General features: G+C 45.6%; 1 protein-coding gene across 2 annotated transcripts in view; it reads left to right on the top strand.

The window, feature by feature from the left end:
* MID1 (midline 1) overlaps positions 1 to 17,185 on the top strand; it is a 388,602-nt gene that overhangs the window by 145,646 nt on the left and 225,771 nt on the right. The window lies entirely within an intron of this gene.

Raw genomic sequence — 17,185 nt, 5'->3', positions numbered from 1 at the left:
ATTCACAATAAAAAGTTAGAAAACCAACCAGAGAAAGGCTAGCTGGCGGAAGAAAAGCCTTGGTAAGTTTTTCTCTAGATGGGGAGGTAGCAGTCTTGCTCTCAGGCACCTATGTGGGGGACACCAACACGGGGACATGAATGTCCATGTGAGAAGTGGGGACACGGAGCACGTTGCTCTTTCCAAAAAAAAAAACAAAACATTTTATTGGGGTCTTCTACAACTCTTATCACAATCCATATATCGAGTCAGGCACTTTGGTACATATTTTGCCCTCATACTTTTCTAGACTTTTACTTTCTATTGAGCCCTTGGTATCAGCTCCCCCCCCCAGCACCCCCCTGGTAGATTGTACATTGTCATTATTTTCATCTCACACTGACCGCTGTCTCCCTTCCCCCCATGTGTTCTGTTGTTCTTCCCCCTCTAGAGGAGTGTATGGTTATGTGTAGATCATAGCGATCGGTTCCCCCCTTTCTCCCTTCTTCTCCCCCTCTTCCCCTACCCTTCTGCTCTTTCTTTCAAAAGGCTACTCAGAAGCTCTTCTGCCTCATGTTTGGTGGAAGATTGGGGATAATACAATCTTGGGGAGCAGCTTTGCATTGTAAATATGCACAGTAAATTCTGGAACTACCTGCTTGTGGAGGCAGGAACTGCGTCTTTCGTGCCATCCATTCTTGCAAGGCTTGGACTGAACATTGGTTTTCACACAGTTCAAACTGGGTTTCATTCAAGAGGTGGCAACACAAGTTGGTGTGACAAGTTGATTTTGTTTGTTTGGGATGGTCTCGGAGGATCTGGTGTCACTCTAGATTATAACATCAATGTGTGGCCCAAGCCTCCCTGGACAGGTAGGCTTCAGAGATATCATGGGTTTGATCTTAGACATTGGCAATGAAGTGAGTCATAGGCCGTTTGGGGCTCCCAGTTCATATCAACCTTATTTTGATACTATACTGTGCGTGATAGCCTGGTGAAAACATTTGACATATTTTGAGAATGACGAATATGTGACATTGAGACATGAAGTGGGCACACACTGGGGGGAGGAGGGATGGTGACAACAGTTGCCACAGACCTTCCATTTGCTAAAGCAACATCATACTGTGTGTGAAGTGCACTATAATGAGACCTGTACAGGGTCCCCTTAGACCCCAGCTGCGACCTCTGTGGGCCTGGAAAATCAATTTTTTTTCCATCCTTATAAGGTTTTTAAACCAGGATAACCTGATTGCCATTAAGTTGATTCTGACTCATAGCAAATCCATGTGTGTCAGGGTAGAAGTGTGCTCCCTTGGGGCTTTCAGGGCTGGTTATTCGATGTCTTTCTCCAGGCCATTCTGGTGAAGTGCCGCTAGACAGGTTTGAACCACAAAACTGTCACTTTGCTGGGGACCAATGAACTGCACCATCCAGGACTTCTGAGAACTACACAAGTCAGAATATGTGTCGTTGAACTTAGAAGGAAGAAACAACTCACTCGGGAAATAGCCATAGTTCGCTTTCCTTCTAGTGGTGCAGTGGGTTAGGCACTGCACAGCTAATCCCAAGGTCAGTGGATTCAGTCTGCAGCCACTCTGTGGAAGAAAGAGGAGACTTTCTGTTCCCCCAAAGATTTCCCATCTCAGACATCCAATGGAGCTACAAGGGGCTGCAATCCAGTCGATGGCAGTGGGTTTGGTCTGGAAGGCCAATGGTTAAATACTGCAGTCTGGAGATGGGAGCCCTCCCTGAGATTTTAGTTCAGCCTGGTTCTGTTTAGAGGAGAAAGGGCACTTAAGCCTCTCATAGAATGTATAAGGACCCAATTTACTAAGTCTTACATAGGACAAAGACAAGATGGAGACAAAAACAAACTGTACAGATGCAGGAGACCATCACTGTGAGGCCATAATGGGTGCAACCTGTGGCGACTTAAATTGGATAGGGAACACAAGAAAACTCTCCCAGAAGCATGATTGGCTGCAAATCAATGCATCAGAGCTGCGGGAGGGGTTCCAAAGGCAGGGAAGGGACCATGACTGGGATAGGCCCACTACTGCAGATTAGAAATGCTGACAGCTGTGGTTCAAGGTCTTTTGTATCCAGTTTCCATCAAAAGCTCTTATGTCTTCATTAGTGTTCTCGATGTTACCACCCCAATTCTGATATCCATTGCAAGGGCTACACAGAATTCACAGACCAAAATCCACGATTAAAGGGTTTATTAAGAAAGTTGTTGCAATGCCAGTAAGAAATGCCCAGGGTTGATCTATCAGGTGTTGCAAAGTGCTTTCAGTTCTTTTCAGCAAAACCCAGCTTCCTGCCATAAGTGCTCAGAGGCACCTGACCCCAGAAGCCTGTCTCCTGAACAAAAGTACTCAACTTTATTTCCTCCCTGAGTTGGGAAGTCCATGGTTCTGGTCCATGTTCTGGCTCCTGGTTCTGCTGCTGCTCTGATAGTATAGCTGTCACCTGGATCCTGGAAGTTCTCTGTGCAAGGATCTCTGGGCCAGAGGACACGCTGTACTCCCGGTGCTTGCTGGTCATGAGACCCTTCCTCGGAGGGCTCATTGCATGCCCAGCATGATGGCACCCCAAGGAGTCCTGTTCACAATAGCTTCCCCCCTCTTTGTACCAGACCCAGACAGGGAAAGCTCCTCTGATGGGAGTTAGAGACTTTAGCTAGAAAAGTGCTATCAAATAATTCACAACCCTTGCAGGGCTATACCCAAACAACTGCCCAAGTGCCTGGCTGCCCTTCCCGGGTCTGGTCTGCAAATTAGCAGCGACCATTGAGGTCAGAGCTCCACCTTGCCCAGGCAATGGCCAGAAAGAACTCAATTGGGGCTGCATCTATGGGCAGACTCAGAATGGATTTAGAGCTCCCACTGTCAACGGTAGCCTTCCGTGAAGTTCACTCACTGCCAGTGCGTGAATTCTGATTCATAGCTACCCTATAGAACAGGGTAGAACTGCCTCTTCTTCCTCTGGAGAAGCAACTCGTGGCTTCAAACTGCTGACCTTGGGATTAGCAGCCCAATGCAGAACCCAGGACGTCCTTCTGCCAACCTGGTGCTTAGAATTTAAGCTTCAATTCAATTCTCCACGAGGGTTGGAGGTGAGGTGGGAATTGTGATGGGGTGGGGGTGGGGGTGGGGGGAGAGTCTTTAAAGTTTTGAGAAGCAAAGGTGTTACTTTGAGGATGAAATTGTGCCTGACCAAGCCATGGCCTTTGAAATGGCCTCATAGGCATGTGAGAGTTGCCATTGAATAGGGAAAACCGAAGAAGAATTTATGCATTGGAATCATGGAACTAGCAAAGAATATTGAAAGTACCCTGGACTGCCAGAGGAACAGCTCAATCTATCTGGGAAGAAGGGCAGCCAGATGTTCCATAGAACATCTGTGTCACATACTGTGAATATGTCATCAAGAGAGACCAGCCCCTGGAAAAGGATATCATGCCTGGTCAGGGAGAGGGACAGGGCAAAAGAGCAAGACCCTGGGCAAGATGGATTGACACCGTGGTTGCCACGACAGGACTTAAATCTCACAACAATGGTGAGGATGGTACAGGACCGGTGGTGCTTTGGTCTATGGTACGAAATGTCGCTCTGAGTCGGAACCAGCTAGAAGGCACCTCACCAGAAGGAGGCATTTCACCAGATCGAGACACATTTGGGGTGTCACAAGTGCAGCGGGAGTGCTGCTGACATCTAGTGGGCAGAGGCCAGGGATGCGACTGAACACCCTGCTGCGCTTGCTACTCAATACAGCCTCCTGTGACAAAGGATGACCTGCCCCCGCCACTCCGCCTCGCAGAAGGTGGAGTGCACAGCCGCAAAGTGCCCTGGATTCGATACATGTACATGACACTGCGCATGTGCCCCTGCCTTCCCACCGCAGCTCCCCAAACCAACCACCACCCTAGGACCCCGCAAATCCCCTTACAGATGCCTCACATTGACATCGGAGCAAACTTTTAGAAAGAGGCCCAAACTGTCAACCAAGGCCTGAAGAGGCCTGTGGGTTTTTGAAACACCATTTTGCACCACGAGGAACGATATTTGAGCTTTTTTTTTTTTTTTTAACTCTGTGAGCGTGACATTGTTACGCAGTAGATAAAAGGCCATGAGGGTCACAGACACTCGGGTATCAAGTGTCTCCCTAAAGTCGCCTTGTTTTGAAGACTCCTCCAATTGGGAGGTTTCGCAGCTCCATATGCCACCTCTCTGTGTCCCTTAGGGTTCCTCTCCCTGTTTCCTTGGTTTTGTTTGGACGCCTGGCTTGTATTTCAGGAATGTTCCGGAGGCAGAGGCATTTTGGGATCCAGCTTTTGGCCGGAGGATCCTCAGTTGGGTCACTGAGGATCTGAAAGGGCTGGCTGGTGATCCTTCTGTAGTCTGGTCAGCCTTTCTTTCCTGGTTAACATTGTGACTGGGGGGAAGCTTTACAGGGCAGAGCCATCCGTTTTACTTTCGTCTTTCAGCCCTGAGAGTGTTTGCTTTCTCCTTCTAGAAAGTCGGCATCGTTTTGCAACGGAAAAGCCCAAACTCCCTGCTAGACTTCTGCTTTAAATGGGGTCTGCCTGTCAGTTTGTTGTACTGGGGGAAGGGGATGGGGTGGCGGTGGAGGAGGGGGGATGGTGGTTGCTGTGATCATGGAAACTGTGGTCCTGGTATTTCTAACACCAGCAGGGCCACTCACCATGGACAGGTTTCAGCGGATCTTCCAGATTAAAAGAGAGACTAGTTAAAAAAATAGTGATATACTTTTGAAAACCAGCCAGTAAAAATCCTAAGGATCCGAAGATAGTGCAGGGCCAGGCAGCATTTTGTTGTTGCTGTTGTTCGGTGCCATTGTTTTGACCCCCTGTACAGCTGAACAAAACATTGCTGGGTTCCTGCCCTATCCTCACAACTTTTCCTGCTCTTGCAGCCATGGAATTGATTGTTTTAGAATACAAAAGAGACCCCATCTCAAATATATGAGGTCATAAAAGAGCAAAGACAACATCAAGACACAGCCACATGACCAGGATGCGGGAGGTCACCCACACACGGTTAAAATGGTGTCCAAGAATTCACAATTGGGAAGCAAGAGAAATAAAGCATGGGGGTTGGGCAGGAGGCAAAGGAAACTGTCACAACAGGATAATTGGTGTCAGAACAGTACATTATAATTACAGGTGGGACTATAGAAGTAGGACCAGGACCAGATGCTTACCAAGGTGGCCAGCCAGGACTGATAGGGCATGACTCATGATTATGCAGACCCCTATACTCCCAAGAGTGACCTCCATCAAGGACATAGGTAGGCAAACCCGTAAGAGAGAGACTGCCCCTCCCTAGGCTTGCCAGAGAGGGGCAGCATTCCACTCTCCAAGACATTCTACCTGAGGGCAAGATAATCTACTTCTTTGGTTGATGATCAGAAAGCTCTCAACAGAGCCTTAATCTTTCTTTTTTTAAATCATTTTATTAGGAGCTCATACAACTCTTATCACAATCCGTATACACATCAATTGTATAAAGCACTTTTGTACATTTGTTGTCATCGTCATTCTCAAAACATTTGCTCTCCACCCAAGTCCCTGGCATCAGGTCCTCATTTTTCCCCTCCCTCCCCCCTACCCCCCCTCGTGAACCCTTGAAAATTTATAAATTATTATTTTGTCATATCTTGTTCTGTCCCACATCTCCCTTCACCCACTTTTCTATTGTCTGTCCCCCAGGGAGGAAGTCACATATAGATCCTTGAAATCGGTTCCCCCTTTCAAACCGACCCTCCCTATGACCTCCCAGTATCGCCACTCACACCACTGGTCCTGAAGGGATCTTCCGCCCTGAATTCCCTGTGTTTCAGTTCCCATCTGTACAAGAGGCTTAATCTATGGGAGACTTTTGCAAATGGATTTGGGACTGTGGCTGCCACCCATTGCCATTTGCAAATCAGTGTGCTCTCATGCTAAGCCCTAATACACAAGCCATCTCCTTAAGGCCCTTCCTCTTTTTCGCTGCCCCTCTACTTTACCAAGCACGATGTCCTTCTCCAGGGATGCTCCCTCCTGACATGCTCCAAAGTATGAAGTCTCGGCATCTTTGCCTCTAAGGAGCACCCTGGCAACATTTGGGTATTATATCAAAGGCCACCACGAGGCAGGTCAATTCAACAACCACTAACAACTACCAATTTCCCAATTCTTTTACAAATGGGAGACATGGTGCTGAGAACCTGAACGTGTCCATGCACTTCTTACAATGACCTAGAAACCAAACTTGCTGTCATAGAGTCTATTCTGCCTCAGAGCACCTCTAGAGAACACAGAGAGAGAACTGCTTTGTTTGCCAGGCTAGACATCTTAATAAGATCAGACTGCCTCATCTTTCTTCCACGGAACATGCAGTGGGTTCAGACTGCCGACCTTTTACAGCCCTGTGCTCAACATACCATTCCGCCAAGGCTCCTTCTGAAAATTAGGGAGCTAGTAAAACTCTGGGGAAATAGTGGGGGACTCATTGAGAGGCCACCAACAAGGCCAGCCTTTCAGCTGGCTGCTCCTTTGGAGAAAGAGGAGTGAGTTTGTCTACGCTGATCAACATTTAAACCCTCAGAAACCCGAAGGGGCTCTTCTACTCTGTCTTCTTAAAAGTCATGAATCAAAACTGACTGGGTGGCAGTAGAGTGCATGCATAACAAACTTGAGATTTTTTTAGTGACCAGTAATAATACTGACTTTTCACCCCCCAAAAAGCAGTTGGATTGTTTATGGACAAGGATCAGCTACATGTTGTTCCAGGTAAGAAGCTCTTGAGCCAGGATAGAGTTGGGTGAAAGAGCTGATTGAGATCGATTAGCATCAGTGTTGTTTTTGGCCATATCAAAGGCCTGCAAAGAACTCCTGACCTAGCTTCCTGGGCCCTCTCCAGATACAGCAGTGCTGACTAATGAAAACAACATGTGAGCCAGGTACACGATGAAAACTGCTCTACTAGAATGATGAGGGCACCAAATATACAAATGTGCTTCACACAATGGATGGATGTATGGTATGTGATAAGAGTTCTACGAGCCCCCAATAAAATGATTTTATTAAAAAGAAATAAAAATACTCTAAAAGGAAAAGAAAAAAGCAGATAAGTTTAATTGCAATATTTCATCAACAGAATAGATTTCATGATGTGATCATCTCAACATGCCATTAATGCTTAAAGTTTTATTCATGAGATATTTTACAGTTTTAAAAAAATTTCAGTGGGGGCTCACACAACTCATCACAATCCATACATCCATCCATTGTCAAGCACATGTATACATTTGTTGCCCTCATAATTCTCAAAACATTTGCTTTCTACTTGAGCCTTTGGTCTCAGCTCCTCATTTTCCTGTCCTTCCCCCCCCCCCTATGAACCCTTGATAATTTATAAATTATTATTTTGTCATACCTTATACTGTCTGACGTCTCCCTTCACCCGCTCTTCTGTTGCCTGTCCCCCAGGGAGGGGGTTATATGTGGATCCTTTCAACCCCACCTTCCCTCCACCCTCCCAGTATCACCACTCCCACTACTGGTCCTGAAGGGTTCATCTATATGTCCTGGATTCCTTGGGTTTCCAGTTCCTATCTGTACCAGTGATTTTATAGTTTTTTGTACTCAGTTTTAAACTCTGGTAGGTATTTTCATACCCTGCACCACAGCTCACTCCAGACTTACCACATGTCAAGTGATCAGTAGCCATATGAGGCAAGTGGCTACTGTATTAGATTGCATAATCTAGCTCGTGCCGATCTCTTCAATTCCATTCATTTTATTTGCAACCTCCCTTGTAAAAATTATACATCAGCCTTAGTGAACTTGTAAAAAAACTACTCCTTTGCTCCCAAGTATGTTCTCTCTGTCGAAAGCTCTCCCTAGGATACTCTATCTGATACCTCGCATACTGCCTGGTTAATTCATATGTACTGTGCGCAAAGTCAGTTCTTCTGGGAAGAAGCATAGGGAATGTTAGATTTCACTAACCCATGTTCGAGTGCCATATTTTTCAGTAGTTTAATGTCTGTCTTCTCAAGTAGGTTAGCACCTCTGTGATGGCTGGAACATCTCTATATGACCTGTTCATAACTGTTAACTCACTCATCACTCATCATGTAGAATAGAGGGCTAGCACGTAATAGACACTTGATAGATATTTATATTGTTGTTGGGTAACATGGAGTTGGCTCTCACCCATAGCAACCCTACGCACAACAAAACGACAGCCGGCCTGGTCCTGCCCCATCCTCATGGGTCTCCCTGGGCTTCAGCCCATGGTTGCAGCCACGGTGACCACTCATCTCCTTGAGGGCCTTCCTTTCTTTCCGCTGCCCAACCAATTTACCAAGCATGATGTCCTTTGCCAGGGTCTGGTCTCTGCTGACAACACGTCCAAAGGCTGTGAGATGAATTTGCACCACCCTTGCCTCTGAGGAGCACTCTGGCCTTACTTCTTCGAGACCGATTTGGATGCCCTTTTTGCAGTCCGTGGGACTTTCCATAGTTTTCACAATTCAAGCACATCTATTCAGTATAAGGTGATTACAAAGATCATGGGTTGGGTCACAGCAATACACAGCTACCACAGTAGGACAAACCGACAGACAAGTAGTGGGATCGATATTTATAGAAAGATAAAACCAAGTATCAGCATACTACATGCATATTCATATACATATAGAGAAATACTGTAACAGCTAAACTGTGACTTGGGAATGACCAGGCAGCACTCTTTGAGGACTTGAAAGAGGGGGAAATATTAGCCAAGGCCCCAGAGGAACTAGCATTATGGAAGATCTGGATCCTGAATGGTCATAGCTTTTATAGTTTACCTGCACAAGGGAGGTCACGGAAGTGGAATAGGCAGAGATTTCTAGTGCAGACAAGGTGGTTAGTGAGGGGTTGGGGATGGGGACATTCCAGGAATGAAGAAGTCCTGAGGGCGTGGCAGTGCGTTGGGTTTCTGTTCCAAAGGTTCCTATTCCCTACTAAGATTTCCCTTACACTACCTCTTAGGAGCCCTGGTGGCACAGAGGTTAAGCACTTGGATGCTAGCCCCGAGATCAGTGATTGGAACCCAACAACTGTTCAATGGGAGAAAAACCATGAAAATCGGTTTCCATAAAGATTTGCAGCCTTGGGAACTGATGGAGCAGTTAGTGGTACTCAGGCCTACAGGGTTGCTATTGGTCAGAATTGTTGCTGGTTTGGGTTATTAGGATAGTGCTTATCCATGTGGAGTCCTGAGGGTGTTGAGGTTCTGCGTTGGCCTGTGATCTGAATGGTGGGCAGTTTGAAACCACCAGTAGCTCCTTGCTCCTGGGAAAGAAGAACCCCAGGGGGTTGTGTGAGTCATTATTGACTAGCTTGCAGTGAGTTTGGTTTGGGGGCTTAATTATCAATGTGTCTATTCCTAAAAAATAGATGTGCTTATGCTTACACAATCACAAGTAGCCACAAATATGTAATCATCATTTATCCTCTTTGAGTCTGAATTTCTTTCTCTAAAGAGAAGACTGATCATTCATACCTATTATGTTTATTTAAGAAGTTCTTCTGCAGATTGAAAAAAGAATATGAATGTCAAAACCCTCTAAATCAATTAAGGCATAATTTGTCATTTGTATTGGGGATGTTCTTTTTGGTTCCCTCTATCCGCTGGATCTCCATCACATCAGATCTTGGCTGGTGTCCCACCCCCCAGGTGCCAAATCAATTACTCACACTCACTCCCTGCCACCGAGTCCATTCTGGCTCATAGCAACAGCACAGCAGAGGTTAGAACCACCCCTGTGGGTTTCAGAGACTGGAACTCTTCCTAGGAGTAGAGAGCCTAGTCTTTCTCCCTTAAAACCTGCTAGTGGTTTCGAACTGCTGACTTGTGGTTAGCAGCCCAGTGGTTAACCACTGCACTATGCCACCAGGGTACCTTACCACATAAGTAGAGAAAAATAATAGAGTTTAGACTAGGCGTTAGTATGCTTTCCCAGTAAAGGAGCACAAACGAAACTCACTGTCATCAAACCAATGCCATGTCGACTCATCAAGGCCCTGCAGGACAGGGTAGCGCTGCCTCTGTAGATTTCTAAGACTGTAACTCTTTAGGGGAGTAGAAAGCCTTGTCTTTCCCCTGCAGAGTGACTGGTGGTTTTGAACTGTTGAACTTGCAATTAGCAGCCCAGCGCATAACCACCACGCCACCAGGGCTCCTGCAGTAAAAGACCTTACATAAAGAGCTCTTACTAATGGGAAACATATTGAAACCCTGGTTGGAAATGTGGGGAAAAGGACTTGAACTGACACCCCAAAGAAAAGAATATAGAAAATTGTTGATGAACTTATGAAAATACTTACAACCCCACAGATTATCAAAAATGTGTACATTAAAGAACCAAACATGGCTTTACCTCCTTTCTCCTAATAAAAAAAAGATACATGTTTAAAAGTGTCATCAGGGGCAGATCAGGGTGGCAGTGCCTCCTGGTCAGAACACCTGCCAAGCATGGTGGACTGGACACTCTCAGAACTCCAAACTCGGTCAAAGGGCTGGGGGAGCAAGGAGAACACTGTCACAAGGAAAAGGGAACATACTGGTGTAAACGGTGCTTGAGCAAGTGTCCTCCACATGTTCGGAAGTCCCCCTGCCGTGAGCCCTCTCCATACCTTGCAGCTCCCTCCGATCCAGCATAGCCATCTTGGACCAGCGCCCCCAGGCAGGAGTACCGAGTTGGAATGGCAACATACTTCTTTTAATGGCTTGTCTTCTCTCTCTCTCTCTCGCTCTCGCTCTCGCTCTCGCTCTCTCTCTCTCTCTCTGATTTGAATTTTGTATTGCTGGTGTTCTTTTGTTATCATAACTGAGAAAAGATGAGTTTTATTTTATATTCTTTACCTTAAATACCTTGCGTCAATCAAATGCTTCCAGATACCTTGCCAATTAATTCTTCCAACCAGCAGAAATAGGAAAGGGTGCTTTGCCAGGGAACACTCTAATTAGCTTTCAATTAGCTTTGAAAAAAAATTAGGTCAATCTTTCCAACAGTCACCTTTGAGGTTCTTCTTTTTCTTTTTGTTCCTTTTGAAATATCTATGAATGTGCTGTGCGCTCATAAGGAGAACTTTTAAACAAAATAACAGGTGAAGCTGAAATTGCGTCACTCAGAGATAAGCACAATATTTTGTTGTAGCTTCACTCAAAAGGGTTTAAGGACAGGCCCACACATAAAATAGAATTAGTTTTTACACCACAATTTATCCAACACAGGCTTACTGAGTGTGCCCTGTGGACCAGCGCTGCTCCCCCGTGGATTTCCCCATTGACTGGCCCATATTGGCTATTCTGCCGAGTCAGCACTAGTCACCAAGTGACTGTCCTTCCCTGCCAGTAAATTTGGATCTGCAGTGTCACATTAATGGCTAGATAATTGTGGCAGATAGTGTTTTCCAAAATGGCCGAAGCCATCTGCCCATTTCCCCATATAGTTTCTGAACCTCGCCTCATCTCATCAGGGAGACTAAGAAGTGTTAAGGCTTTTGCCTAGCCCGCTCTCAGGACACTTCTGCATGGAATCCAGCCACCCTGTTAGCAGGAAGCCCAGCCCACAAGGAGAGGCTGGGAGTATGTTCTCCAGCTGAGAGGCCTAGCTGAAGCCTCAGGTGCCAGCCAGCATCAACTTGCAGCCGTGTGGTGAGTGTGTTTTCAGATGCGTCCAGGCCAGTTTTTCAGTCACTGAAGCCGATCCCCAAAAGAGCAAAGGTGACTGGCTCCCCTGAGCCCTTCCAAAAGGCCAGGTTTTTTCGCCAAATTATTATGACTTATTAAGCAATTTTCCTTTGGATGATCATAATTTTTATAGCCAATTCTTTCGTTTGGAACATTTATACTATTACAAGTCTTTTGATGCTGTTACTTTACTAATATAAGCAGCATTTATATATACATCATTGTACACAGCAGTATGTGTACAACCATCATTTGTTTCTTCAATATTATTTCCCAGAAATACAATTTCGGGTCAAAGATGAAGGGATTTTGCTGCCAATGCTGGGCAGTTGCGTTTAATGTCGTTTAGCAGTTCACAGACATGTATGGCTTATAAGTATTTAAATAGAAATTGCTTTGGCAAAATCAATACTTAGAAATCCAATGAGTGTTTATAAAGGAAAGAAGAATCACTGATATTTCTATCAGAGAGAAGTCTGGGTCTTATGTCAAAGAAAATCAGTTCAAATGTTTAAATGAAGGGGTGGAACGTGATTATGCAAATATACGTGTCAAGGATGAGACTCTCCTCCCCAAGTTGGATTATGTATTTGTCGCATATAATCCTCAGATGGGTCCCCAATGCATTGAGTCACTTCATATACTACTCTGCAATCGTCAGATAACCTCGATCCGGTGAATATTAAATTCTGGAACGCAAAGATACCTTCAAGTCTAGACATTTCCCTGAAGCTTTTTGAAAGCGGAGCAATTCTACTGCAATCTGAAAACTTCGTCCTGAGTGGGGTTTTACCAGAGTCCAGATGACCCTTCATTTCCAGCGAGGACGGGGCGGGCCAGATCTTTATCTGGGCAAGCAGAGGAAATGGTTTGATGGGTGGTGGAGAAGAGTCCATAGCTGATAGTTAACTTTTGACCATAACTCCTTATGATTTTTACCTGAAAGTGTTAAGCGGAGACAAGATTACAAAGTTTAAAAGCAATGATTTGTGTTAGGTGTTCCAATTCTTTTAAGTCCCGGCTGTTCTTATAGTGATTCTCTCTACTAATGAACACATAGACACACACACAACCAAAAGGAGTCCTGGGGTCATCACAGGCTGCCTACTAATAGGTTGGTGGTTCAAATCCCCCCAGTGGATCTGAAGGAGAAAGACCAGCCATTTGTTCTCATAAAGATAGCAGCCTAGAAAACCCTTTGGGGGCACTTCTACTCCATCACACTGGGTTGCTATGAGTTGGAATCAACTTGACAGCACCTTACAACCACAACAACAACAACACACACACCATCACCTGCTAATATAATAATATGGTAAATAATGTCTTAGATTGATATATTGGTTTGATGTTTACAAGGCACATTCCCACTGGTCTTCATTGATTCATTGTAGTCTTGGTAACTAAACTAAGGGCTCCGCATGATTTTCATCACTTGGTACAGGACTAAAGCTGCCTGGAGAGGTTACAGAACCAGAAAAAGACAAGACTGGGACTCAAACACAAGTATTTTGTCCCCAACTTAAGATATATTAAGTGGAACCCAGGAAAGACTTCCTCTTCTTTCCAGCAGTGCTTTTTGCACTAGGTGCAAACTCCTCACAGAGAGCACAGTGCGGCAACTCTGTCCTCTGCCAGATGGTAAGTCTTCTCAGCTTGTGGTCCATGAGCTTTTTGTCATGACGACTTCCCTCTGCCCTTGGAGCCCACGCCGCTGTTCACTGCTTACACCAACAATATAGAAACCAACGGGCATGGCTACGTTCCAATAAAAATGTATTCGCAAAAATAAGTCTTCAAACCAGATTTGGCCCTTAGACTGTAGTTTGCCAATTCCTGACAGAAAAGATGAGTCAACACAGAGGAATCACAAGTCTGCCCCTGCCCTTTCCATTCCATTCATATCCTCCCACACAAGAAACTACTTTCATGCGTTTCTTATTTATCCTTCTGTGGATTCTTTGTTTTTCAAAAATACCAGAAAATACATGTATTGACTTTTATCCCCTCTCCTCCCTGACCTGGACCACATTTCTCTCCCTCGGCCTTTATTCTCTTGACAGGTCCTCTTGCTTACCTGACTACCCCACCACATTCATGCTTAGAAATTTGGCACTTCCTTTCTGCAGTTGTGTGGTGCACTATTTTGTACATATTAAACTATTTATTGAATCAATTACTTGGCATGACTTTGGTTACTATGAATTTGTTTGAACGGGTGACATTTTGTCCTTGTACTGGTGATACTGTGGAGGAGGCTTCTAGAAACGGGCTTTCCGGGTGGAAGGATACATGAATTTATAATTACATAGTGCCAAATCCTCAGTATTTTTATGCTACAACAAAGTCCTCCCACTGACAACCTAGAGCTTACCTGACAGAGTCCATGTGGCCATACCTTTGGGATTAGACCACACTGCCAGTGTGAAGAAAGATCGACCAGGGTATCGTTTGACTCGGCACTCATGGTATTGCAAGAGAGATTGACTACCTTGCCATGCATTTAAGAACTGATTATGTGTCTCCTTTTACCTCATATCCCATTTCCATGTTTCTTTTGCATGGGTGGTCTATTTTGCCCTTTTCAAAAGGTCTCGTTGTTGTTGGCATTGTTGTAAGGTGCCGTCGAGGTGGTTCTGATTCTCAGAGACCGTCTGTACAACTGAATGAACCCCGGCCCAGCCCTGGTTCTGATTCTCAGAGACCATCTGTACAAATGAATGAACCCCGACCCAGCCCTGCGCCACCGTCACAAGTGTTCATATGGGTGAGTTCATTGGTGCAGCCACGGTGCCCATCCATCTGATCAAGGGCCTTCCTCTCTTTTGCTGCCCCTCTACTTTATCACGCATGTTGTCCTTCTCCAGGGACTGGTCTTTCCTGATGACATGTCTAAAGTCTATGAGACGAAGTCTCACCATCCTTGCCTCCAGGGAGCACCCCGGCTGTACTTCTCCCAAGACAGATCTGTTTGTTCATTTGGCAGTCCATGGAACTTTCAGAATTCTATCATTCAAATGTATAGATTCTTCTTCAGTCTTTCTTATTGAATGTTCCACTTTCACAGGCATTTAAAAATGTAGGCACTCCTTAATATGAAGGTGATTGAATCGAAGTGTCAATGCAGCATGTTTTTGGACTTTGCTTATATTGTGATCTGCCATGCAAAGAGTTGGATTCTTTATGTACATATATGATTGATAAATCCATGTAAAATATTCTCTGCTGGATGTTTTTGTCTTGGGCTGAATATTTGAGATTTAAATAGGAGGGAATAGGTGCAATGACAAATCACATGGATATTAGAGCATTCATGTGCAAGGAAGTTTGGATTCGAAGTTTAAATGGATTCTTCTTACTGTTGAGACTGGTGGCACGTGCTGGCACAGAAAAGCACCAAGACGATGAATGGCGTAAAAAGACTAAGGTTAATTCAAGAGCTATGAGGGTGTGTAAAAAATGCATTGCTGTAAATTCATAGAAAGCTTGATTAAACAAAAATTCCCATCTAGGTCTGGACACTCGTGAAAGCATGTTTCCAACCTTCTAACCCTTCCCTGAAGATCGCCACACTCTGTGGTTTCTACCACATCTTAGAGGCACTCAAATTTTGGGCCTTTGTAATCTTTTTTTTTTTTTTTAGTTTGGGGAGCAAAGTGAAGCGAGGAAGCACAAGATCAGAGCTGGAGGGTGGGTGGGGTAAGATGTCTCAACAAAATTCTGGAGGACAGTCCTGCTACCTGCAAGGCACAGGGGTTAGGCGCATGGTTGTGGTGGGAAAATCTTCCCGGCACATGTTTCCTGGCCTTTTTTTCTCACCAGCGCAGTTGTCAATGTTCATAAAATTTCTTCGTAATGAGCCTCATGATTGTTCTGTGTCCTTCAGGAAAACCTGCAAAGAGGAACCCCTTTGAAATTAATTCTAAAACGTAGTCACCCTAACCTTCTGAGCTGAACCCTCTGCTACTCAGTCAAGTGGAGGATCTACTGGTTGATTAGACCTATTATTGTTTTTGAAAGTGTTATAATGGGACTTAAGACCTGTGTAGCCATCCGCCGAACACAGGGACATGTTTAAACATGTTTGGCTGGAATATACCAATGCATGTATGAACTGAAATACTAGTAGCGTTTTTCTTTGTACTTGCTCTGGTATACACTACCCTGACAGTGCAGTGGTTAGCAGTGCAAGTCACCGCTAGGGAGAAAGATGGGATAGTCTGCTTCTGGGGAGAAGTGTCTTTGCAGTGCTACTCTGCTCTACAGCCCAACGCGAGTAAAGGAAGAATCTCTTCCTATCAAGAAAATAATGTGCTATTAAATGAATCTGCTGAAAAGCTCCCTGACCCGGTTATATCCCAAAGTCTGTTTTGTTGTTCGTTGGCAGCGAATAGGCTCCACTCACAGCAAGCTTCTGCTGCCTGAAGCCATTGGCCAGACGCGGGCCATCCTCAGGATCAAGCTCTTTACATGGCCACTTTCATATCTATGTAGCTGCTTCCATCCATTTGTTCACAAAGTCTCACTTGCTGGTAACTAACTGCATCCGCACCAGGGTGCAAGCGCTATCAAGAGTTGGCAAGGTGCTCAGTTTGCTGAATGCTGATAAACTCTGAGATCACAGAGTTGTTTGTTTTTGTCTCCGTTCTCTCCCCAGGATCTTCTGGCTTTCTCCTGGTTCTATTACCCCGGCAGGCAGAGGGGACTCAGCAAACGGAAGTTAGGAGAGACAGAAATCATAGCGTGTGCAATGCCCCTCCCCGATCATTTGGGCATTCACAATGCAGTGTGTTTGTAACCTAGCAAAGGCTGTTTTCTTCTGAGAGAGGGGGGAGACCAGCTGGGGGCTTGGCATGGGGAGGGGATGCGGACATGTGATGTCCCAGGTGGCATTGTCTCTTGGACACTTCATCCATCAAGCCATCATCTCGGCTTCTCTGCGGGGTCACTAAGGAGAGGCCACAGCATTCTGCAGTGTCAGTGTGTAGTCGGGCTGGTGGGGTGGAGCGGATTCATTTTCTTTTAAAGGCCCAAGTGGCCTGCCGCCGAGCAGAGACACCAGCCCAGCAGTGGCACCTTAGAAAGGATGCAGCGGAGGCTTCTGTAAGCTCCCCGGAGCTCTAGCACTGAGCCATCTGCTTTCTGCAGGGGGGTGACTGATTTGGCCCAGGGTTTGTGATGCTGTGCTAGAAAGGTAAGCCTCCTTCTTAGCAACAGAAGCAGGCAGGGGGAGGCGGGGACTTCGGGTCTACTATAGGGTTTCTTTTCAGAATAAGTGTGGGGTCTGCTTCCTGCTCCTAGGAAGGGCAGCGGTGTCCCTGAGGTGGGCCTGACCTGGGAGAGAGAATCACCTTTCCCATTGGACCACAGGCCGGAGCTCACAGGCCAGCCGCTGGCTGTCCTTTGACTCAAATCTTTTCAAACCCCGATTTTCAAAGAGTGCCCCT

Source organism: Tenrec ecaudatus, chromosome X (genome assembly GCF_050624435.1).
Source record: "Tenrec ecaudatus isolate mTenEca1 chromosome X, mTenEca1.hap1, whole genome shotgun sequence".
Taxonomy (NCBI): Eukaryota; Metazoa; Chordata; class Mammalia; order Afrosoricida; family Tenrecidae; genus Tenrec; species Tenrec ecaudatus.
Note: the sequence above shows the minus strand (reverse complement) of the source record. Positions and strands in the feature narration are given on the sequence as shown.